The sequence below is a fragment of the Bufo gargarizans genome, chromosome 5 (assembly GCF_014858855.1).
Source record: "Bufo gargarizans isolate SCDJY-AF-19 chromosome 5, ASM1485885v1, whole genome shotgun sequence".
Taxonomy (NCBI): domain Eukaryota; kingdom Metazoa; phylum Chordata; class Amphibia; order Anura; family Bufonidae; genus Bufo; species Bufo gargarizans.
Window position 1 is genome coordinate 69,708,190 of NC_058084.1, and position 26,614 is coordinate 69,734,803.

Sequence of the window (26,614 nt, forward strand, 5' to 3'; positions counted from 1 at the left end):
TTTGGGTGACCTGGACCGCAGAGTGAAGGCAAAAGGGCCAACAAGTGCTAAGCATCTCTGGGAACTCCTTCAAGACTGTTGGAAGACCATTTCAGGTGACTACCTCTTGAAGCTCATCAAGATAATGCCAAGAGCGTGCAAAGCAGTAATCAAAGCAAAAGGTGGCTACTTTAAAGAACCTAGAATATGACATATTTTCAGTTGTTTCACACTTTTTTGTTATGTATATAATTCCACATGTGTTAATTCATAGTTTTGATGCATTCAGTGTGAATCTACAATTTTCATAGTCATGAAAATAAAGAAAACTCTTTGAATAAGAAGGTATGTCCAAACTTTTGGTCTGTACTGTATATTCGTAATTTCGAATATTCTAGACTTTTTTTCATCAGTAACCTCTCTTCTGTGAACATTTCAGAGTGGTCTTTTATTGTGGGCAGTCTAAGGCACACCTGTGCAATATTCAGCACCTTACCCTCCCCCAACCCCTAGTTTAAACACTCCTCCAGCCTTCTAGCCATCTTCTCCCCCCAACACAGCTGTCCCTTCCCCATTGAGGTGCAGCCCATCCCTACGATAGAGCCTGTAGCTGACAGAGAAGTCAGCCCAGTTCTCCAGGAAACCAAACCCCTCCTTCCTACACCAGTTCTTTAGACAATTTTTAACCTCCCTAATCTCCCTCTGCCTTTCTTGTGTGGCTCGTGGTACAGGCAGTATTTCGGAAAACACTACCTTGGAGGTCCTTGCCCTAAGCTTTTGACCTAAATCCCTAAAATCCTTTTTAAGGACTCTCCACCTTCCTCTAACTTTGTCATTGGTTCCGATATGGACCATGACCGCTGGGTCTTCTCCAGCCCCTCCCAATAATCTTTCAACCCGATCCGAATGTGTCGAACTCTAGCGCCAGGAAGACAGCACACCGTTCGATGATCACAGTCTTTGTGACAGATTGCCCTTTCAGTACCCCTAATAATAGAGTCTCCCACTACCTACACCTGTCTGGCCTACCCTGCTCTCCTGGTCCCCTGCTTACTGAAGCTGACATTCCCCTGACTGGCAGAGGAAGTATCCGGCTGCAGCAGTGCTGTCCATCCCCCTCATCTGCCAACCATGCAAACTTGTTGGAGTGTGACAGATCAGGGCTAGCCTCCCTTGCACTCTTTCCTCTACCCCACTTTCTGTTACCGAGCGAGCTACCTCACTTTCCTCAGCCTCCTCGCTTTCACCCTCCCCCTCAACTATCCCATAGAGTGCTTGCTCTGTGAGCAGCAAACTCTTTTCCAAATTGTTAACGCCTCTCAGTGTTGAAACTCGCCCGTTTAGACACTCAATTGGTTCCGATATGGACCATGACCACTGGGTTTTCTCCAGCCCCTCCCAGTAATCTGTCAACCTGATCCGCAATGTGTTGAACTCTAGCACTATTAATATTTTTCCAGCTTCCCAATACATTGTATTCGAAAATATATTTGAAAATAAGAATGTTTCATTATATTCCTGTATAAAGGAAGGTTTTCCTTCTCAGATGTTTTTGTAGACCCCATGCCATCTCTATTAGGCTGTCTACAGAAGCTGTTAACAAGGGCTGACTAAATATTTCATACCATATTTAGAGAAAATATGCTCAGCGTTTTCCTTTTTGAATTATTCGATTAACTTTGCTACAGCATAATGCATTCCATAAATTAATTTTCAAGATTACCTCATTCTTTTCATCTAGATTTTAAGAGCCCTTCATTTCAGATTAGAAATAGTGATAAAATCATTGCTTACTGAGGCAGATAGTCTATGAATCTAGCTATGCACATTAGGAAGATGTTACACACAGCATACTTTTAATAATGATCATTTAGAAGATAATTTTAGCATCCACACAAGGGAAAAATGGATTTTAGATGAGTTCTTGTATGACCATATGTGGTATTAGTCAGTGTGAGGTATTGCTAGCAAGCTCGTTGCTTTCAAAAATCAAAGTTAAATGGTTCATCTATCATCTGAATTTGTGTCTGGGCGACTTGTCTGAACATCAGTATGATTTATGGGTTGAATTGTAGAAGTCAACCATGCATGTTTCTTAGTTTATCGTTTTATGCTGTCTTCAATTAAATGTCTATAAACATAGTGATGGCTTTATGACGTTGTCCATCAATAAGGGCTATCACATTTTGCATAGGAATATGTAAAACAGAGACATACTGACCTTTTGACTTTTATGTGCCCTGTTAAATGGATGCAATACTCAGTTGTGGTTGTAGCTTTCTTAACAATATTTACTAGCATATATTTTATTTATTTTTGCATAATTATATTGGTGAATATCTAAAACCAGTTAACAGTATTATCTAGCTATCTATCTAATTGTATTGTCATTATGCACATCTGTCTTATTGAAACCTCCAGAAGACCACTTCTTTAAGAAGACCACCCCTTTACACAGACCAGATTTACTGTGACACAGAGATGTATATAGTCACACATGTGGATGTCTATTTATATATGTACAATTAAATTTTACAGAATGTCAGCTAATCTGCCAAATAGTCCTATAGCTAATATTGCCTAATACTCTAGCATTAGAGTTTTTTTTTCTTCTAATTATTATACAGCCACTAGTGATCCCCTCCCTTCTTCCAACAGAGAAAAAACCTACAGGTTTCCATAGCTGTTTATTGCCAGTAGAGGGCAGCATCATTTTTACTGTGTAAAACAGGGGTCATTGTCCAGTCAAGGTCAGTCTGTCTGTCTATCTATCTACATTAATCTACCTACCTAATCTATATCTATCTATCTAATCTATAACTATCTACATCTATCTACCTAGTCCATATCTATCTAATATCTATCTGTCTACCTCATATCAATCTACCGTTATTATCTATCTTAGACTTGCTATATGGTATGCATTATGGTGTGCTGAAGCAACAGTTATGCCAAAGTACAATATTCCAGACAATATGTATCTTGTCCCGATTTTCACCAGCTTATTTTTCATGAGCAAGACAGGGAGTGTACGGTATATATTAATATACAAAGTCTCTGTATGTGTATTTAGACAAAATTAGTCTGGTAAAGTAATGTGGAAGTTAAAAGGAAAATAAATCATTCTGGTGGAAGAATATACAGTTGGAAACACACAGGCTTTCATTTTCTTCTGGGACATTGAAGAATGGTATGCTCAGCCCTCATATTTCTAAATGTATAGTGTGTTCATATGGAGGATGAATCATTTTCTGCATGGCTGTGTCATAATATGGTTGCCAATAGCTGTGCCTTTTCTATCGAGACAGAATTAGGATTTGAAATACTTAGATGTGCTGCTTGCATAGACAAAAAAGAGCCATTATCACTAAATTGACCCCACAAAGTCCTTTTCGTTCCATGGTCTAAAGATTTATTCAGAGTTTTTCAGGAATTTTCCATTTTGAGTGCTGAAAAATAATGTCAATTCATTTTTCATAGTTCAAATGCAACTGTGATATTTTAAAAATAAAATCCAGTCTATAAAATGCGGTGCATTGTAAAAAAAATATACAGAGAATGGCCACTATATGTCATACACAGAATTATGGAAGCAATGTACATTTTTAATATACACTGTAAACTAGTGGGTTATGCAACTGTCTCCATAATATTTAAAACTGCTTGCAAGGACTAGGTTTTGAAAAATAAATAAATAAATATATATATATTTTTTTTATAAATAACATAACATAAATAAAAAATAAAGGGGTTGTCCGAGTTATGAAAAAAAAATATATAGCACTGAAAATCTGATGGGCAGCAATATATAACTAAGCTAAGCAAGTTTTATGCAAAAATATATATATATTTCCTCATTTCTCTGGTTCTTTTCTGCCACTTGTTTACATGCAATAACAACCTCTGCCCCCCCCCCTCCCCCCTCCCTGCTATGCTAAGAGAGAGGCTACAAGAGATGCCCTGAGTGACATGTCTGCCTGCTGGGAGAATCAGTAGAATGTTGTATGTGTAGGACTACAAGTCCCAGCTGTATAATGACACTGCTAAGGGAGTGGATACAAGAGCTGCCCTGAGTGCTGGGAGAATCACCAGCAACTTGTAAGTGTAGAACTACAAGTCCCACCTGTATAATGACACTGCTAATACACACAGGATCTTCCCCCTACCTTCTTGTGAAATGCTCTCTCTAGTCTGTCAGCTCCTGTGCCCAGAATTGTCAATCCCTGCAGCTACCCAGTCTGTGTAGCTGAAGGGGTTAAGAATCCTAGAGAGCAGACAGCCCGGCAGTGAAGGGGGGTGTGGCCAGCACCGTGACGTCTCGTTTACAGGCTTGTGCAATGAACTTTATCAGGGCAGGGAGAGAAGCTGACATCACAGGTCATGTGACCCTCAGTCGAATATGATAAACCAGGCACTGCAGATAAAGTGAGTTAATTGTAAAGTTTTTATATTTGCCTAGTTAGGAACATAGAAAGAACAAAAAAATAACTCGAACAACCCCTTTAAGAAAACCATAATACATTTTAATCTGAGATTTTCAGTCTGTATAAAATCTAAATCTGTAATTATAGATACAATTAATTATTAAATTAAATGGATCTTGTTCTTGTCAAGTTGCTAACATGCAATTCAGCTGCTTTTAGTAATTTCCATTCTGTTGTATCAATAAGCAGGTTTTCCATGTTGGTCTGTTTGAAAGCTAGGTACAGTTAGTAAGGAAAGAGTCGCTTTGCTTTAACAAAACTTTACATAAATCAATAGTGTAAGTGACTACAAGAAACTTTGTAATATGTTTTATCAGTAAGAAATGTCTAGTCCTCATGTTATCAGCTGTTTACCTCCTCTCCTTGCTAATTGCTAATCACGTTGATCAATTCTTAAAATTCTGTCTTCAGACGGAGCAGCTCCACAGGAAGATGGGAAGGGGAGCAGTGAGCAACAGCATGAGAGACACTAAAAAGGCTGCACAGCTGCTTCGGAGATTTACATCTTACCACAAGTGCTCAATTCACAAACATGTAAGTACTTCTCTGCAATGTCCTCTTTGATCCTGGGGCTGCTTCTCAGTAAGAGAAAGTAAGCAGATTCTTCTCTACTTTCTGTGTGCAGTGGATGGTCGTTGGTGTCCACCTGCTACGTCTAGGTCAGTGATAGGCAAACTGCGGCTCTCCAGCTGTTGCAAAACTACAACTCCCACCATGCCCTGCTGTAGGCTGAAAGCTGTAGGCAGTCTTTGCATGCTGGGAGTTGTAGTTCTGCAACAGCTGGGGAGCCGCAGTTTGCCTATCACTGGTCTAGGTGAACTGCAAACTAGATGTTCAGCATGTACAGAGGAAAACAAAATGCCAGATACAAGAAATATAATGGTCATAAATTGTGTTATTCCTCATACGCGCTCATTATACTATTGATTAATGAATTATTTTTTCGAAAGGTTAGTTACACTTTACGCTTAGTCGGTTACACTTACATACAGTTGGAACAAAAAAAACATTGTGATATATATGGCAAAACGTATGCAAAAGGAGGGCCTTTTGGATATTTTTGATTATTATAAGTGTATAATCCCATAAGGCTAAATCTATTAATTCCCCCACATAGTAGTTATGCCCCTTCAAAATAGTGCTGGCCCCTTAGTGCCCCCTTTACAGTAGTGCAGCCCCCCTAGTGCCCCTTTACAGTATTGTTGGCCCTTTAGTGTCCACCTTAAAATAAAAAATAAAACATTAATACTCACCTGGCCCCATTCCTCTGATGAACGGAGAACATTTCGCTCTTTCCAGCAGGTGTGATGCATTGCACCTGTTGCGCTAAATTGATGCTTGCACAGGCTGGGGGATGATCTTTGGCCCGTATGCACTTCTATTCAGCCCAGGAAGCGCGATCATCTCACTGCATCGCACCTGCTGGGGAGAGCACGCCCAGGGAATGATGCATGGGCCTCATAGATGGTTGATTTGTCTGCCATTCATTACAGCCTGGGCATAGCCTGCGTTCTGGCAGGTAAGGACAAGGTCTGATGCCCTGACTCCCCCTGCCACTGCGGGCCCCATACCAGTCATAGCCATAGATACTTTGGGGGAGATTTATGAAGACTAGTTCTTTCTATCCCCTGCACGGCCGCAGGATATGCATAATTTAAGGTGAGGCACAGGCCTCGTCATATAGTAGGCGCAACCTTCGGAAGATGCCTAAACTGAAATCTGTGCGCGAAAACTGGCCTAAAAACAGATATATGTGATAGACCTACTGGCCCAGCCACCTCCCTGCACCGGGTTTATGCCAGAAAACTTAATACAAAGAAATCCCAGCAGGCGCTTACATTCTTCTATTATGTACTATTTATTATGTCACATGAATATCTCGAAACAATGGACGCGTTTCGGCTAATCCAGCCATTGTTGATATAGGCTGGATTAGCCGAAACGCGTACATTGTTTTGAGATATTGATGTGACATAATAAAGTTTACATAATAGAATCCTCTAAGCGCCAGCTGGGATTTATTTATATCACGTTTTGGGATTTTGTTCCTTCCCATGCCGGCATGCAAAAAGGATTGAGTGCCGACTACTTCTCTGTATGCCAGAAAACTGGCGTAGGTAGAATTATAAATCCCCCTCCCCCCGTTATGTTTATATGGTGTGTATAATATATACATTAGATTAACAGAAATAAAATCCAGGATGAGAGGGTTTAAAACTTTTTTTTTTTTTTAAGTTTTTTTTTTTTTTTACACCGAACCATCTGCATCTGTGAGAAATTCAATTCTGACTTGGATCCCTTACTAATATAATTGTTCTAAAGCAAGTGTTAAAAGGCAACAGATCTTACAAAAATCAATTCTAAAAAAAATATTGTTGCATGCTAATAAGTGGTTTAATGCAATGTATTACTGTGGATTAATTTGATTCTGGAGATAAGTGACACCAAGACAATTCACAGCACAGCTGCCATGTTTTACATTATCTTTATTGCAATCTGTTTTTTGTGGTAGAAGTTGAGATGCTGTATGGAAGTTATTATATCTTCCACCAATGTTAGAAATGGAAACATTAAGCATTTTCATTAGTTAAAATACATCCAAGAAGATTTATCAATAGCTGTATTTTTGCAAATTTTTTTTTAGTTAATTTTGCTTGAGCTTGTGTCAATTTTATCAAATGATGCACATTTGCTTTATTTTATTTTTTTAAATAACACGTTTGTCTAGAGACGTTACTCCAGTTTTCATCATCCCCTTACCTCCTACACCCAGTTTCCCAGCAGTGTAAAATCAAAATAGTCCCAAATATTTTTGTGCAAAAATAATGTTCACCAAAAGTTGTGACTTTTTAATGGCAGAAATTTGGCTTGATATATCCCCATCATGTCCACCACTGAACACCATTATTCATTTATTAATTTCTTAATATATCTTTAGGGTTCAGGCACATAGCCATAAGGCTTCTTTCACATCTGCACGGATCCGTCATGGATCAGCAAAAACGCTTCCGTTAGGATAATACCACCGGTTGCATCTGTTATGAACGGATCCGATTGTATTATCTATAAAATAGTCATGACGGATCCGGCACTGAACCACTGTAAGTTAATGGGCACCGGATCCATTTTCTTTTATGTCTAAGAAAACAGATCTGGCTCAATTTACCACATCCCATGACACACTCAAAAACGCAGCTTGCAGCATTATTCTGTCCGGCATGGGAATGCAACCAAACAGAACGGAATGAATTCTGGTGCATTCCGTTCCCTTCAGTTGAGTTTTGTCCCCATTGACAATAAATATGGACAAAACTGAAGCGTTTACCTCTGGAATTGAGATTCTATGATGGATCTCAATACCGGAAAGGAAAAACGCTTATGTGAAACTAGCCTGTTTGGTGGTCTGCAAATTGCGGATCTGCAAATCACAGATCCTGGCTAAGTGCAGGCCACTTTCTTTTTTTTTTCTGTAGAAAAGTCCTATCGTTGTCCGCATTGTGTATCGGATGTAGACTGAAACTACGGCCGTATGTATGAGCGCTTATAAGCATCTGAGCTTCATTTTTCAGATACCCAGCTCCAAACTCCCAGCATAGTCATAAATGTAGAGGAGTTTAGGGCACAATGTTTTAATATTTAGTTCAATTTATAAATTGCATGCAATAAGCTATAAAGCTCCCCCTAGTGGTAGCTGAAGACAGACTGAATTTTACCTAACTATATGTAGCTATACAGGCGATTTGGAGCTCTCTATCAAAAACTGTGACTCATGTAAATATATATTAATAAACTAGTTAGCAACAAATGGGGCAGATTGACCATACTTGTCACAGACGTCCCGGCGAGATCTGTGAGACTGGCAACACATGGTTTGATCTGACAGATTTCCTTGTGGATCAATAGGCGTCTGTGTTGTTTCTGGTAATGGCCACACCTCTTGCCTCCAGGTGTTGGTTTTGTGGTCATTTTACCTTCCCTATTTATTGTTGCTTCTCCCACAATGCTGTGCAGTTTATAGCTTCTGTTGGACCGGTGGATAGTTGGTGGTTGGATCTCGGCTGAGTTCCTGGTTCTTCCATAGCCCCTTTGAAGTTAAGTATTTCCTTTCCCTTTTGTATTTTGTTTTGGTTATCTGTGTGTTGCATTTCCTTATAGTTTGAATTAGGCCTCAGGGAGACTCCTGTTCGTCCTTCTTTTTGGAGGAACAGGTAGTCTCGTCCCTGCCATTAGTACCATGGTATTATAGGGCTAGATAGGACTAGGTATTCCTGTGTATGAACTCACCTACCTTTGGGGTCTGTTCATACTGGTAGTCAGGATTTTGGTAAGGGTTTTCAGTAGGAGTTCTTCATCTTCCTTCCCTAGTTCTCAGGCCTGATTCCCTGTCCCCCCCCCCCTTCCCTCCTCTCCTATGCTCGATGTGGTGTTTTCTTCCCACACCAAAGAGTGACAATACCCTTCTGTAGACTATTACATAATGACTGTTCCCATTGACTACAGCAATAAAGTGTTTTTTCAGGTCTTAGATATTGATGATCTATTTTCAGGATAGGTTATCAATATCAGATGAATGAAGGTCCATCATCCCCTGGATGCCATGAGACTATACAGTGTATGGAGCTAAAAAACAGAAGGCTCCGTACACTGTGTAGTGGGCATGCTGGGGTACTTCAGCTCAGAAATCACAGAAAAGATACAAAACATCCTGCACAATATAATAGGTGAATATGCGGATGCACATGGCAACATTTAGAAGGAAAAAAATCATGTAAAATAATGCACACAATAGATGCAAAAATTATATATGGACTAAGTCCTTATTCTGGTATGATAAAATCTGAGACTCTCAGCCAATATATTTTGATCAAAACACATCTGTGCCCGCCTATCCGCGCCAAGGTGGTCTCAGTCAAGCAGGTCCTACTCTAAACCTATCTATGCCATTGAGCATCTATATTACTATAAATGCCCAATGGCATAGATAGGTTTAGAGTAGGACCTGGCTGACTGAGACCACCTTGGCGCGGGTAGGTGGGGACAGAAGTGTTTTCATCAAAATATATTGCCTGAGAGTACTTTAGCTCAGGTCTAATTCAGTGGGAGCTGGGCTGCAGTACAGTATGTTGGCACTGGAAACATACTGTACAGAAGCTTTCTGCTTCTGATCCATGCATTTTCCTGGTGCCACAGCTATCAAAAACAGCTGATTGGCGGGGTGTCGGACCCCCACTCATCTGATATTGATGACCTATCCTAAGGACAGAGATTGTTAAAATCTATAACAACCCCTTTAATTCTGTTCACTCTGGAAGCTAGATCCTTATATGAGGAGCTTGCAGCAGGTAAGTAATAGCTGTGATTGCAGCAGTCAGTTCTAATCTTGTGGATTATATCATAGGTAGTAAGAATTTGGCATTCAAAATATTTGACATGCAAAATATTCTAAAAAAATTTAACTATAACAGGCATTTTGGCAAAAAAAAAAAATTCCAAGCCAGGAAAACACTTAAAGGGGTTGTCTCATCATGGACAATGGGGGCATATCACTAGGATATGCCCCCATTGTCTTATAGGTGCGGGTTCCACTGCTGGGACCCGCACCTATATCGAGAACGGGGCCCCGCAAGTGAAGGAGGGCACACAGCACAGCGCATGAGCAGCCGCCCTCCATTCATTTTCTATGGGGCCGGCAAAAATAGCTAAGCGCTGGCTCCGCTATTTCCGTCGGCCCCATAGAAAGGAATGGGAGCTGGGGCCGCACATGCGCGGTACGCTTTCATTCACTTATATGGGGAGCCAACTTGGTGGTGGCCGGACTGGAGTCCTCCAGCCACCACCTTGCGGGGCTCCATTCTCGATATAGGTGCTGCTCCCACCACCTATAAGACAATGGGGGCATATCCTAGCGATATGCTCCCATTGTCCATGATGAGACAACCCCTTTAACCCCTTAGTGACCAGCCTGTTTTGAGCCTTACTGACCAAGTGTTTTTCTTCCTTTTTTCATCGTCGCGTTCCTTTTTTAGTTTTACGTCTATATAGCTTTATGAGGGCTTGTTTTTGCAGGACAAATTGTAGTTTTTAATGGGGACATTTTGGGGTACACATAACTTTTATCAACTCTTTCTGGGAGGGAGATGGGAAAAACAGCAATACTGCCACTGCGTTTTTACGTTATAAATTTTATGACATTCATTTTTCGGTATAAATAACATAATATCTTTATTCTCTGGGTCAGTACGTTTACAGTGATACCAAATACATTTTTTACATTTTACTACTTCCCAAGACCCATAACTTTTATATTTTTCTTTCTATGGAGTTGTGTGAGGGCTTGATTTTTGCGGGATGACTTGTATTTTCCATTGGTATCATTTTGAGTAAATTTCACTTTTTGATCGCTTGTTATTAAGTTATTCGGTGGCCACTACGAAAAAATTTGCAATTCTGCCTTTTTTTTCGGCGTTCACCGTAGGGGATAATTTAAATGATATTTATGTAGTCCGGTTCATTATGTATGGATGCGGCAATACCAAACATATGGGGGAGATTTTTTTTTTGCAATTTTTTTTAATAAAAAGCATATTTTCAATGGAAAATAAGCAACATTTTTTAATAGGATTTTTTTATTGAATGAATGTGTTTTTTTTATACTTTTTTTACCACTTAATAGTCCCACAAGGGGACTATAACAGACAGCTTTTTGATTGATTTTAAAATGCAATTCCTTATCCCTATAGTGCATTGCATTTTAATGTCAGTGCTATTCTTACATTGACCAGCAGGCTGCTGGTCACTAATAAAACTCATCTTGCTAAGTTACACATAATACATGTGGCCACATGAAATCAGTGTGGCTAGCAGTAAACCTTATATACAAACTAAAAAGACAGGGTGGCATTAGCAGGAGGTGCTCAAACCCACATGCAGTCGTGCATATATACAGGGGAGCAAATCCTGCACTTGTGGCCCGTTGCTAATGGCGATCCCCAGCAAAATGCATACGGTGGAGGATGCCCGCGGCGAACCACAAGTACTACAATAGACATCTCACACAAGGTAACAAGTGCGTATGTCATAATCAATATAACAATATAACAAAACAATAACAAATACAGGTGCACTCTGCAGTCTCACTAAACCCTCAAACTGATTTTAAAATTGAGAGATTAGTCAACATGTCCTACGGTGTAGAACATGTCTAAGCCCGGGCACCACGTCAAGGTTTCTCAAGTAGCCCGAGACCTAACGCTCTCCTACCTGAGCCGTATGGGCGATACCAGGAGCCAGTGGGCAAAATACAGGAGCATGAGGCCAATGCTCCTGTAATTTGCCCAATGGCTCCTGGTATCGCCCATACGGCTCAGGTAGGAGAGCGTTAGGTCTCGGGCTACTTGAGAAACCTTGACGTGGTGCCCGGGCTTAGACATGTTCTACACCGTAGGACATGTTGACTAATCTCTCAATTTTAAAATCAGTTTGAGGGTTTAGTGAGACTGCAGAGTGCACCTGTATTTGTTATTGTTTTGTTATATAGCAGTAAACCTTATCTATACAATGTCACATAGTTTGCGGTCACGTGACTACACCATCTATGGGCTCCTACTGCATATGGTGCAGACACAGGATTGTATAAGCTGTATTGTATCACCCGATGTTATCTCCCAACATGTCTAACAGCTATATCTTCCTTCATCTCTCACATTTTAAAACATGGAGAAAACTGACTTCACCATAGTTCCTCCATGTCACTCAGACCCTCCCACCAGACTTATCAATCACAGTTAATGGCTCCACAGTTTCTCCAGTCTTAAATGTCTGCTGGATTGGAATAACATTTGATTCCGCCCTGTCCTTCAAGCTAAACATTCTAGCCCGTAACATCTCCTGCCGCCTCCAACTCAAAAACCTTTATTGTATCTGACCTTTCCTCAACCGTGAGTTTACAAAAATGCCCTCATCTCCCGTTTAGACTACTGCAACATTGTCCAAAGTGGCCCCCTAACACTCTTGTGCCTCTCCAATCCATCATCAACTCTGCGGCCCAATTAATGCACCCTTTGTCAATTCCTTTACTACCTCATTTACCAGCATATTCAGTACAAAATGCTAATAACAAACAAGTCTGTCGCCTTCTTACGTCTTTGAACTGGCCTTGCCATACCCCACTATATCTTCTCCCAGGACCTTCACCTTTGCTCTTCTCTCATATCTTCACATAATCGTCTTCAATAATTCTCACCTGCATTCCCCATACTCTGGAACTGACTACCCCGGCACATCAGACTCTTTCCAACATCCAAACCTTCAAAAGCAACCTTAAAACTCAACTCTTTGTGAAAGTCTACAACCTACAATAAACTCAGCTGAAACTATGTTAGTATTCAAGTAGTTTCTACCGTCATTTATGGTTTCCTTTCCCCTTGTAGATGCTAAGTCCTCATGGACAGGTTCTCTCTCCATCTCTGTATTCATCAGTCACAATTAGTTCTAGTTTATTGTACTTGGTTTTGCATTTTATTATGCATGTAAACCCTATCTCATATGTACAATGTCCTGGAAATAATGGTGCTTTAAAATAAATAATCATAATTAATTATATAAATTAATTTATAAAAAGATATTGGCCAACCCCTAGTTGTCTTGTCTTGGATAAAAAAAATTAGATAAGCAAATTTCTTCAAATTTGATTTGGGTCTATCTCTCTCTATGAAAACAATCTCCCAAATTGAATCACCAAACATTCTGATTACATAGAATCCTATTTCAAAAACAAAAAATTCAGGTCAATTTTTGGTTCTATAGAATCAATTCACTAATCTTTAATGGGGACATTTCTTTGCTAAAAATTGACTTCAACATCTATGTTATATATAATAACTGTTGTTTTAGAGCTGCCTTATACTTTACACCTAGAACGAAGCAGCGCAGCTGCCCTCCATTCATTTCTCTGAGGCTGCCGAAAATTGCTGAGCTGAATTGAATGGGAGCGGTGGCCATGCAAGCGTAGTACTCTCCCATTCACTTGTATAGGGAAAGTGCTTGGTGGTGGCGGACCCCGGGAAACCCGGGGTCCTCCAGCCACCACTCTCCCTGCTCCATTCTTGGCATTGGCGTAGGTGCAGGTCCTAGCGATATGCCCCCATTGTCTTAAGATGTTATTCCACTTTCTATACCACCCCTTTACTGGAGTAAGGTTGCAGCAATATTAGAATAAACTCAACTGTCCATGCTCCAGCTGTGCTATCCTCAGCCTTGGCATGGCCATGTCGGGAGAGATGCACTGCTGAGCCACGCGCTCCTGTCCCACTTTCCCGAGTGGGTATGGTTGCCGCTCCACTCACCCTTAGTCTGTCGTAGTTCCAGCACTCTAGCAGCAAGACAGAGCATCAGTGCTCTGAGTGTATTAGGACTTGTATTTTTTGAACCCCAGTCTGCAACACTGCAAGGGTTAATCTTGACACTGTGAAAGCATTATATTTGTTTGTTTATCTGTGTACAAACATCTGCATGTCTCCTGGACTGTGATTCTCTGATGTCTGACCTGACCTGTGTCTGTTCACCATGCAGACCCTACCCTGAGCTGTTTGTCCTAAGCTCTGGGTTGTATTTGAATTTGCACGTACTCTGCCTGTCCTGACCTTGGCCTATCTCCTGACTACAAGGCACCAGTGTCTCTGACTCTCGTGGGTCAGCTGCCAATTACACCGGGACTATTTTCAGAGGTAGTGTCCTTATAGCTCCCCTGCAGTGAAGACCAGATCCTTGTGTAGAGGTAAAGGGTGAACACCAAGGAGCCAGGATTACACCCTCAGGAATAGCCCAAAGCCAAACAAGTTAGTCGGCACAGTGTGTAGTGTACATTTTCAGTTTATTTCTTATAATGTGTTTTAAAAATAAAATTAAAATGGATGATATAAAACTTGCACAATCCTGAAAGCAGTAATGTGTTTTCTAAGACCTTGGAGAAGAAAATGAGTTGTCAAAGCACTAATTTCTTGATGTTCAGTGAGAAAACAAACTGATTTGATTAAAACAAATTTCAGCTCCACAATGTCCGTGAATCAATAAAAATGACTTAATTGCATAGCATTGAGATGACAAGGTAATAACTGAACTAGCCAGTATTGTATGAGCGAGACATTCAGGTGCAGAGAGAAGGAATTAGTGCAATAAAGATGTATAAATTAATCAATAGCATTCTGGAATATATTTTCCATCTGTATACAGGTGGGAATTCTGTTGTTTGTCTCCGGTCGTCATTTTGTCATTTTACTTTCCTTAAGTGAAATGTTTGGTCAAATAGCCATATGCTTATTAATATGTTTGAGAATATTAGAATAACACTGGCAGTATTACAGGGCATTAGTGGCTAGGCTATAAACCATGGGTCATGGATGCACAGCTAGCCACAGCGGTATGAAGGAACAGTTTGCAGGTCTCTACTCTTTTTCTCAGAATGAAAACAAACCTCCTTATTTCTGTATTTGTAACAGGTAGGAGCTATATAAATACTTAACATTTATGAAGAACTTTCTAGTGCTAGAGCTAAAGGGCTTTGTGTTCCATTAAGACCTACTTGCCTTTATGTGCCCATACACATTAGACTAAAGTTGATAAATTTGGGCAATTTCAACCAGAACAAACATATGCCAGCTGGAATTTAGCCGACCAATGACACACCACACCATCATCTGGAAGGAATAATCCAATAGTTGGACAAAAGTCGTTTCATTTTTGGGAAAGATCTTTCTTTCACGATTGTTCACATTGAAATAAATGACTTTATTCTTTGGCTCCTTAAAGGGATTGTCTCATCTGAGACATTGGCGGCATATCGCTAAAATGTGTTACCTATCTTTAGAATAGGGCTCGCTGTGTCCCATTTTGGGGGTTCCATTTCTATGGGACTGGCAAAAATAGATGAGCTCTAGCTCGACAATCTCAAGGAGGCCTATAAATGTGAATGGAGACGTGGCCACGCTTGCGTGGTCTGCTTTCCATTTCTATGAACCGAAAATAGCACAGCGCTCACATGATGACGTGCTCCTGCGCATTCTCTCATTTTTGTACAGTCAATTGATGAATATGACATTTGTTTTTTATTTTTCTACATGTCAATGAAAAAATGTAATTGTTGTGTATTATAAAACTCTAAAAATAACTGCTGTAATAGAAAATATATTATTTTCCTTGTGCATATTTTCACATAAAAATAACAGAGAAGGCTACTTTCACATTAGCGTTTCTTGAAGATCCTTAATGGATCAGCAAAAACGCTTCCGTTACAAAAATACAACCGCATGCATTCTTCATGAACGGATCCGTTTGTATTTTGTCTTCTATAGCCATGACAGATCCATCATGAACACCATTGAAAGTCAATGCGGGATGGATCCGTTTTCTATTGTGTGAAAGAAAACGGATCCGTCCCTATTGACTTACATTGTGTGCAGCGTTTTGGTGTCCGCCTCCGGAGTGGAATGGTGACTGAAAGGAGTCATACTGATGCATTCTGAGCGGATCCATTTCCATCCAGAATGCAATAGGGCAAAACTGATCCATCTTGGACCGCTTCTGAGAGCTCATGACGGATCTCAGAAACAGAAAGCCAAAATGCTAGTGTGAAAGTAGCCTAACAGAATTCACTTTTTTAAATGTGCTTTGGATTAGGTTTTATTGAAGGTTTTTGATGGCATTTTGTGATTATGGCAATAAGTAGACTTCCAATGACTACTACACATGCAAAGTGCTCCTGCCTCTACAAGTTCTAATAAAGCTGGATGATAGTTTCACTAAAAGCATGTGATCTGATTACTAGCAAGGGAACTATACCTCTATGAACACTACAGAACTGTTTGTATGGACACGTTGTATTATATATAAGATCTGAAATATGTAGGACATATACGCATATCATTACTTCATTTTGAACAATTGTGGATATGACCAGTCTGATGACCCTGTTTACAGAGGTGCACACAGCTTCACATTCCATACTTGTATCTGAAAATCTCAACTTCTCTTACTCCTAGACTCTGCATGCAAGATAAAATCATAGCTTTAGAATGAATTTTGTATAGTCAAACCTTAAAATGTCCATGATTATTGTGTCTGACAAGTAGATCAAGGCATGAGGAGGTAGCATATGAACAACAGGATTTTTTTTATGCTGACTTCATACATTAAAGAGTCTTCTGAGATATTTTTACTGTGATGACCTATCCTCTAGAGATAGCTCATCAGTATCTGATCATGGGGGTCTGATACCTGGGACCCCTGCCAATCAGCTGTTTGAGAAGGCATCTGCGCTCACAGTTGCACCACAGCCTTCTCTCTGCTCACCAATTACAGCATCGTCCAATTGATAGCGCCTATACTTTGTACAGCAGCTCAGCCCTATTCACTTCAATTGGGCTGAGCTGAGCCTAGGCCATGGAGCCAATGAACGTGATGTCACGCAGCCTAGGGAAATATAGAGAAGGCCACGGTGCTACTGTGAGTGTCGGTGCCTTCTCAAATAGCTGATCGGTGGGGGTCCCAGTTGTCAGACCCCCACCAATTAGATACTGATGACCTATACAGAGGCTAGGTCCTCAGTAAAAATATCTTGGAAAACCCCTTTAAATCTTCATAGTACCAATAATATGGAGCTATATGATGGGAATAATCATTGCTTGAACCACAGAAGAAGATGTATTAGCTGGGCTTCTTTCACCTTTTAAAATGTTAGCGTACAAGGTGTACTGACTCTCCCTCAGCAACAGATGTCAGGAAAGATGAGGAAGGATCAGGCTGTTGGATTTTAACTGCCCAATCTCTTTATTTCCAGGGAGATAAATCACTGCCAGAGGAGTCTGGCAGTGGCTTCCTCTCCGTCTTTCTATTAAGAACACAAGCTTGCTCAGCTGAGGGAATCTCTTACATTGGTGGCCCATGCCGTTGCTGTCCCACTTCTTTTATTAGGAACAATATTTATTTAACTACTAATAATCCCATTTTTGCCATCATCAACACTTCCCTCCTCTCTTTGCTTCTGCTTGCCTGCCCTCCTATTCCTTGTCCTTGCCTGGGCTTAGGTTCCTAGTTTACTAGTTAACCAGTGAAAGTGTACTATTATGATTGTCTGCACATGTATCAAACTTCTCTCTGTTTACTGACTCTAATACTTTGCTGTCTGCCCTGAGCTTTGCCTGTCTACCGTACTCTTTGCTGTCTGCCCTAACCTCAGATAGCTTCACGGAATTGTATGAACTCTGCCTGCCTTGACCTCTGCCTGTTTACTGACTACAAGTAGTGGTCGACCCCTTGGTGCTGGATAAATGGCCCTGACCCCCACGGATCAGGTGCCAACTATACCAGGACTATTCCAAAAGATAGTGGCCTGGTGAAAACCAGGGGATTACCAGGATAATGCCCTGAGGACTATCCCAAAGTGAAACCAGTTAAAGTGGACCCACACCTACTACCCGTTACAGGATTGACAGTGATTCAGCCAACAACTAGATTATGCATGTGACTGGTCTTACATTTGATTTTAATTGGTCTCCTTAAATAAAATGTAATTGTCCAACCACTTTAAACAACAAAGTAAAAATGAATTATATTTGTAATTGTGCTGCTAGATTTTGATGGTAACTTTCTCAGCATAAGTGTTGGGTATTGTGGAAGTGGATGTGGAGACACTGTGTCAACCAACAGATTTGACTTTGGGCTAATACTAAGGGTGTTACCCTGGCAGTCTCCTGGTTTCACCCTTAAACCCCTGTACATGGATCTGAACTTCGCTGCAGGGAAACATCAAACAACTACCTCCTGAATTAGTCTATGTGTGATTGACAGCTGACTCACAGGGGTCAGAGACACTGGTTCAGGACAGAGAGGGGACAAGCAAAATCGTAGTCAGGGACAGGCTGAGGTCAGGCCAAGCAGAGTAAAGCAATCATATAAACAGTCTGCGTGAAGGATCAACACAGATGTCAGGCATAGGTCAAGGAGAAGAGAGTCAGAATACAAGAGACAGACAAAATCCGGTACACGGATACTAATCTATCAGCCAAACCTGCCGCAAGAGAGTAGAGGAAGACCAGTGGGTCCAGGCTGTGGGAGAAGGGTGAATATACCTGTACGCGTCTGGAAGAGTTGGTCACCGATATAGCATGTCTTGTAGTTCTCATTTGAGTAAGTCTTCAGTCTCTTAAATGATTAATTCACAATACAATTTACATATGGAATACACAGGGAATTAAAACAATAGCTAATGTAGAAACAAAACCTTGAAACAACGCTTTGAAATATATTTGGCACGCCATAGAGACCTGGCTTATTAATCACCCTTTGTGGTTGTACTCCAATTTACTTGTCAGAAGTAATGCCTCTATGGTTGTGCCTTTTAACTAATGTGTGTAGATCATGGCAGTCTGCCTTACAATATATTGCTGAGGCAGACATTCGAATCATGTTACTCCATTTTCTGTATAAATCATTTTTATGTGGCACAATGCCACACTAACTGAAAAGTACACTTAATATAAACGTGCCTAAAAGACCTAAAGCAATTATGTTAGCATATTTCATATGGGCTGGTTTATTTAGATATTAATGCTATTCACATTTTAATAAAATCTGAAACATATTTTTATAATTTTTAACGTATAAGGCTCCCCTTAAAGTTTTCCTTTTAATATCAAGTAACAGTTTTGTTTACCATCTTCTTTGGATGTTTATTGACTTGGCAATGTTTATGCACTCATAGGGTGTTAAAAATGCAAGGAAGACAGGTTTATGCCATTTTAGAGCTTTTGCCATAATCTGGAATTATCTTTACACATTTGGAGAGTCGTAAAAAATTTCTAATGGAACTTGGCTTTAAGAAATAAAGTTTTCAAAGAACTTTTATTCCTGGATCTTTTTATCAGACATTTTGAGATAACAAAATTTATCTTGCCTTCATGAATTACAGATGATGTCATCTCTCAATAAGATGGTGCCATGAAATTCATACTTCGACCAATTTGAATTAGGTGGCTCTGAAAATCATCTCTTGGTTGAGGAGTGAGTGTCATACAACAACATTGTACGTACTTTTGATTCTTCAAAAAATAATCCAAGGACATTATTCAGTTTAAAAATGAAAGGGGTTTCCGGGACTCAAACCCATCTTAATTACTGTACACATATCAGCCCTGTATGAGAATTGTGTAATTTACTTACTGTACCAAAGTGACCTGGTCATGTGATGCTCCTCTTCTGAAACACCTGTTTCCGCTGATGTCACATCCTGTTTTCTGGCCTGGACTATGGATGGAAAGTCACTTCTGCTGTGGATGGGATCAGAACTATTACTCTCCCTGATGCATGCACAGATAATGTAGATTCAGAAGTTTTCATATGCGCCAGGGAGAATACCTCTTGTCTTGTTCATAGTGGAAGTGATATCCTGTCCGAAAAGGAGCATCATTTTGCTAGAAGTCAATTCACGCAAGTTCGGAATGGTAAGTATACTATACATTTTCTCCTACAGGGGTGATGTATAATTATGGTGAGTTCTGGCAAACCCATTTAATCTACAGTTGTACTACTACATCAGTAGACAACCAAGTCAGAGTTATAACTGTCCCCACATACAAAATATGCACTGTAACACCTACCATGTGCAGGTTATAATTTTGGTATCTTTCTAAATTGCAGAAGCACCACTCAGGCACCAGGAATAGTGAGGAGCGAGCACCAAAGTATTCAGGTGTTCGGCCCGAACATATTGCTATATTCGTGTGCTCGGCCGAGCACCCGAGTATAATGAAAGTCAATGGGAGACAACCAGGCACCCCCTGCTCGGAAGAGAAGAGGGTGTCTGGTTCATAAAAAAAAAGGTTAGAAATTAATGGAAACCCCATCAAAATGGTTTGGAAATAGCAAGTTATTACACAGATTTCCCAGTGTCAGATATTATCCTAGTGTAGATCGCAAATATTCTAATTGCGAATGTTCTAATCGCAAATTTTCCATGCAAAAGGCTACACTAATATTCTTGTCAGAAGACTATGAAACTATTAGAGGGCGCTATTGAGTTATGAACAGCGCCCTCTATTGGTTTCATAGTCTTCTGACAAGAATATTTGTCTTGTCTTAAGACTGTAAAACCAATAGACGGCGCTATTCATAACTCAGTAGTGCCATCTATTGGTTTTCATAGTCTTATGACAGCTAAAAAACAAGGCAGATTCTGCTCATTTGCATGTCTTTCCCATATGTCCATGTTTATGCAAATGAGTTTTAACAGGACAAAACTGTATAGAAAGGTTATTTAATATTATGTTAGGACAATCTGAAAACTATTTGTCGCCCTAATGATATTGATCTAGGTGTGCAGGTCCACCAAAGCCATCCAACAGATGCAAAATAACTTTGCAGTTTACTGGTTCTCAGTCAGATGAGAGCTGGTTTGGAATGTCTCATAGTGTGCAAGGCTGTCATTGTAAGGTATGCTGGCTGTTATCTGTTGGATGGATGGATGGATGGCTTGGACATACCTGGCTTTTGGCATATAGCCTCTGTGTGGTTGTCTATTGTATGTCATACATAATAAGAGTCTAAGATGTATCTAGCTATCCTCTTAATGCTGTTGCCAAACCTTTTTGATGGGGTTTCAATCAATTTCTAACTTTTTTTATGAACCAGACATCCTCTTCTCTTCCGAGCAGGGGGTGCCTGGGGTTCTCCCATTGACTTCCATTGTATTAAATTGTACTCTAGCACCTGAAGTATTCTGGCGAGCACTCGGATCTGCTGAGCATAGCGATGCTCGAGACGAGCAGGTATTTGGCCGTGCATGCTCGCTCATCACTAACCAGGACGCTAACGCAACTGCTAACTCTGTACCCCCTATTGCTGCCCTTGTTACCAAACAATCTGCAACTAATCTGTAAATGTATTTGGATTGAAATGTTGTTGTTTTTTCAGGAAAGTAATTCTAAAATATTCATGCTAAATACTTTGCCTCTGATATCTGCATCTGTTGTGTTTAAGTGTTGATAGTCACTCAGTTTTTGTAGCATTCATAAAAATTTAAAATGGGATATGATATAATAATTATTATTAACAGTGTCTGCAATATTTTTTTCTTTTTTTAGTAACTCTTACTATAAATATGTTGGTTCCTCAGATCAGGCATGAAAAAACAAATGATGTGTAGATTCTGTCTCACATACAAAACATATTTTGCAGAAATATTATGCAAATTAAATCTGGCTTATTCATACCAAACCATCAAACGCTTCATGGAACGTGAAAGGAGTTGAATGAGTTGTCAAGATTTTGTACTGGACACTAATGTAAGAAACAACAGCATAAAATCTTTTTGGGAGGATCACTAAAAAAGCATCCTCTTTGCATTAATCCCCACCAGAGACATGCAGCACAGCAGTACTAACTTGCAAATATGTCCCAGCAGGTGACAGAGTAGGTGATCTATCTCCAAGGTACCCGTACTCACTAAGAAGCATTTTCCACTTACATCTCAGCACAGAACATGACTTTTTATGTGTTTGGAAGCTTAGGAGAAAAATGCATTTGTGAGTATAGAATAGTATAGTATAGAAACCCAATGAGACAGATTTACTAATCATGTACAGTATAAAACATAGATAGCGTAAACTTAGAATAGGCAGGCTAAATATGCACTAATTTATCACAGTGATCAAAGTAGCTGTTGATAAATTTGGCATATGCTTAGGCAATTTTCTTTAACTTGACACCATCTGTTGGTTGGTGTACTTTGAAGCAACATTTTGTGTCAACATTCTGGCACAAATTTGGAGCACATTGTGCATTTTATATCAGACTCTAGGAACAATCACACAAGTAAATGTGGGCCAATGTATATTATAAATTTGTGTAACTTTTCAGTACACGATAAAAGTGACCCTCTGGTTCACAAACAAAAATTTACATTGATTGGGAAAAAACAGAACATCTACTTGGTAATCTCCTTTTCAATGTTTCAGCTGCAGATTCACCTATTCTCGGATTTCTCTTTCACAACGCTTATCAGACTGACTGATGTATACTGTGCATCAGTAGTCTACGACACTTCCTGCTGCCCTCAGATTAGCAAGCATTTCTCATGTCAACAGTGCTGGCTCATCCAAGGGCAGGACTAGACAAGGTAGTCAGAAAAGTGGTGCGGCCATCTTGGGTGACAGCAGAGGAGCAAGAGAATTAGAGTATTTGCAGCTGAAATTATGAAAAGGAGGTCACCAGGTAAATATAATGTGACTATTTTTATTCTTGAAAAGGAGGGTCAATTTAAGTTTTTTGAGATTTTTTTTTAATTAAGGCTACTTTCACACCAGCGTCTTTTGAGGATCCGTCATGGATCTGCAAAAACGATTCCGTTATAATAATACAACCGCATGCATCCGCCATGAATGGATCCGGTTGTATTATGTCTACTATAGCCATGACGGATCCGTCTTGAACACCATTGAAAGTCAATGGGGAATGGATCAGTTTTCTATTGTGCCAGATTGTGTCAGAGAAAACAGATCCGTTCCCATTGACTTACATTGTGTGCCATCCTGAACGGATCTCACAAACGAAAAGCCAAAACACTAGTGTGACAGTAGCCTTAGTGAAAACAAAATGCTGATGTAAGTCACTACCTTGTATCATATGCCTGCCATTTTCTTTAATATTGGCTGCTTAAGGTATAGGCATTTTATTCACTACATTTGCAGAGCAAGGGGAAGGGGAAAAGCAGTCTTTCTTGAAACCCACAAATATTCATGAGGAAAACCTCACAGAATGTTGTTACTGCATGTAAAAAAAGGGCCATAAGAGGAGAAGTGAACTTAGTAAATATAGTTGTTTCTTTTTTTTGCTTAAAACTTAACCATCAGATTTAAAGTGCTGTATTTTTTTACATAACTTGGATAATAACTTTAAGTGTGTTATATTAGGATTTTATGTGATAGACAAACACAAAGTAGCAGATATGTGTGAAGAGAAAAGAAAATGATACATGGTTTTTAAAATTTGTAATAAATAAAAATCTGAAAAGAGTGGTGTGCATTTATATTGAGCTACCAGTACTTTCATACCCCTAAATAAAATCCAGTGTGACCAATTGCCTTCAGAAGTCACAAAATTAGTAAATGGAGTCCACCTATGTGTAATTTGTTCTCAATATAACTATACCTGTTTTGTTAAGGCCTCAGAAGTTTGTTAGTGAAAATTAGTAATCAAACAAGGTCAAGAAAACCAAGAAACACACCAGACAGGTCAGGGATAAAGTTGTGGAGAAGAATAAAGCAGGGTTAGGTTAGAAAAAAAATATCCCAAGCTCTGAACATCTCTTGGGGCACTGTTCAATCTATCATCCAAAAATGTAAGGGGTATAGCACAGCTGCAAACCTACAAAGACATGGCCGTCCACCTAAACTGACAGCCCAACAAAGGAGAGCACTAATTAGAGAAGCAGCCAAGAGACCCAAAGTTGCTCTGGAGTAGATTCAGAGATCAGTGTACTCCACAAATCTGACCTTTATAGAATAGTGGCAGGATTTTTTTTTTAAAGCAAGCCATAATAAATTCAGTTGAACACCATGCATACTTTGTGTTGGTGCATCACATAAAATCCCAATAAAATACATTTAACTTTGTGGATGTAACGTGAAAATATGTGGAAAAGTTCAAGGGCTATGAATACCTTTTTGAAGACACTGGACCTACAGTTTTCATTCCTGATCCAATTTCTAAAAGCTGTATCTATCCTAGCACTGTGATCTTGTTCTTGTCTAAAAGCTTAGATTTTCAGCTTTTAAACAAGACCAGGCTTACATTTGTAGCAACTAAGCCTGCAATATTAAAGGCTAAAGCAACCCTCCCCTCCTTAAGCCAGCTGAGATATCAAACAGTGTGGAGAAGGAGAGGATGGCCAGTGGGGGACAAGATGACAGGCTTGAGGAGAAGAAACACATATTCTGCCTCCCTGTGTAACTGTACATGTCCCCAGGGCCACGGTAACATGGACTTCTGTACATATCAATCCCCCCTACCCCATCAGTCAGAGAGCATTTCTCTGTGATTATCAAATATGGGTGTCTTTTTTTCAGAAAAGGAGTGAAAAGATGATTGTTTGTTCATTAAATCCCCCTTGGTTGCCTAATTAGACCGTTCATTGATGCCATGACCCAGACATTTGATAGCGTCCAGTTCACAGCATCAAAAAAGTCACTCCAAACATTTTTACCCCCCCACACACAAACATCAATAATGTTCTCATTTTACACTGTCCTGTCCCTCCTATCCATTCTGGATCTTTAGCGTAAAATATGCAGACAACTTATCTAGCGATACACGTTACATACTGCTGTAATATCGACCATCACTAGAGAAATATATCTAATATATTTCTGACAGACAAGAAGGTTTTTCATCAGAAAATGCATTTTCTCTCACTGATTGTCGCCATAAACAATTGTTTTCAATTTGTTTTACAAAATGAACTAGTATGACAAATCAGGGCAAACTGGGCTCCTGCACAGGGCTTCACAGTTCAGGGCAGCACCAAAATAGGTGTAGGAATTTATTTTTAATCTCTCCTTTTGACCACAATTTTTTTTTTTTTTTATTAAAGTCATGTAACATTGTATATACCCCAACATGGTTGTTATAAAAACTACAACTTGTCCTTCAAATTTTAAGGTCTCATACAGCAAAATCTGTCATCAACTTTATGCTGACCTAGTGACAAAAATGCTGATTTCAGTGGTGTGTCACTCATGAGCTAAAAGTAAGTGGCTGCTGAGAACCATCATCATATTAATTGCAGCCCAGGCTTTGAAAAGAGTCAAATGTACCTGAAAGAGTCCTGGTTATTCCTAATCTCCTGCTCTCTCCGCCCATCTGCTGATGATTGGCAGTTCTCTCCTAGAGAGAAAGAGAGAAAACTAGGTAGAAGACTGTCAGCCATCAGCAGGTGGGCAGGAGAGCAGGAATTCATGAATAACCAGGACTCTTCTCAGGTGGCCAGGACTCTTTTCCAGGCCTAGTCTGCAATAATTGTGATGTTGGTTCTCGGCAACCACTTACTTTTAACTTTTCAACTCACTGTCTCTACTAATTCTAATTTGACTAATGGGGGGGGGGGGGGGGGTTAAACAACTACCTAGTATATTTTGCTATGTCCATGGTAAAATAAATGGAAGGTTTAGACTATGCAAGATCTCTGATGCAGTAGAAAAACATTAAACTACACACATTCATTATTACTTAGATTGGAAAAAAGATAGATTTTCACATTTTGAATCTTTTTTTGTTTGTTTTTGTATAGAAGGAGAAAAAAATCTAAAAGAATTGTGTGTTTTACCTTGAAAGAGATGTTAATTACAGGTTATCAGAGTTTGAGTTTTTACCATGTAATTTTGCTCCGTTACCCTTATTTAATCATATATGGTTACATAAACATTTGTCCTCAGAGGAGTAGTTAGGGATAGTAAAATGATCACAAATGACCTCAGCACAAAATCCCAAGGTCATCTTACTACAACATAGATATATGTCTCTAAATAATCATACACTTGATATGCTTATACACTCACTAGACATATGCAGGTTTATAGTCTATGCATATGAACCATTTCTGACATGGCCTGAATAGAAGAAACCTGTATCTTTTATTAGGCAGTAATTGAACAAAGAATATAATTTTTTATTGTTGACTGCCACACTAAGGCAAACACATATACCTGAATAAATGTTACCTTGAATTTCAACACAAAGATTATTGATGAACAACTAACTTCTAGTTTTACAGTAGGAATAAAAAAAAAGGTCTAATAAATGTATACAAATCATGGCGAGTGCTAGACATGATACAGTATAATGCAAAAATACAGTACATATAATATGATTACTGACACTATTCAGGGGCAATCTCTGGCTGCCCCATTGTGGAGGACACTCTGAATTGCACAGTTTGTAGAGACACAGGGGATGAAATTCAGAAGCTCTTGAGCCTCAATGCAAAAAAGCTAATTGGTCCTCCCCTACCAGGTATTATTTAAAATACTGGTGTCTCATCCTGTAGCAGATCAGCCAATAGGCTCTTTCAGGCACCAAGGCCTGGGCGCACATGCTACCTCTGCATC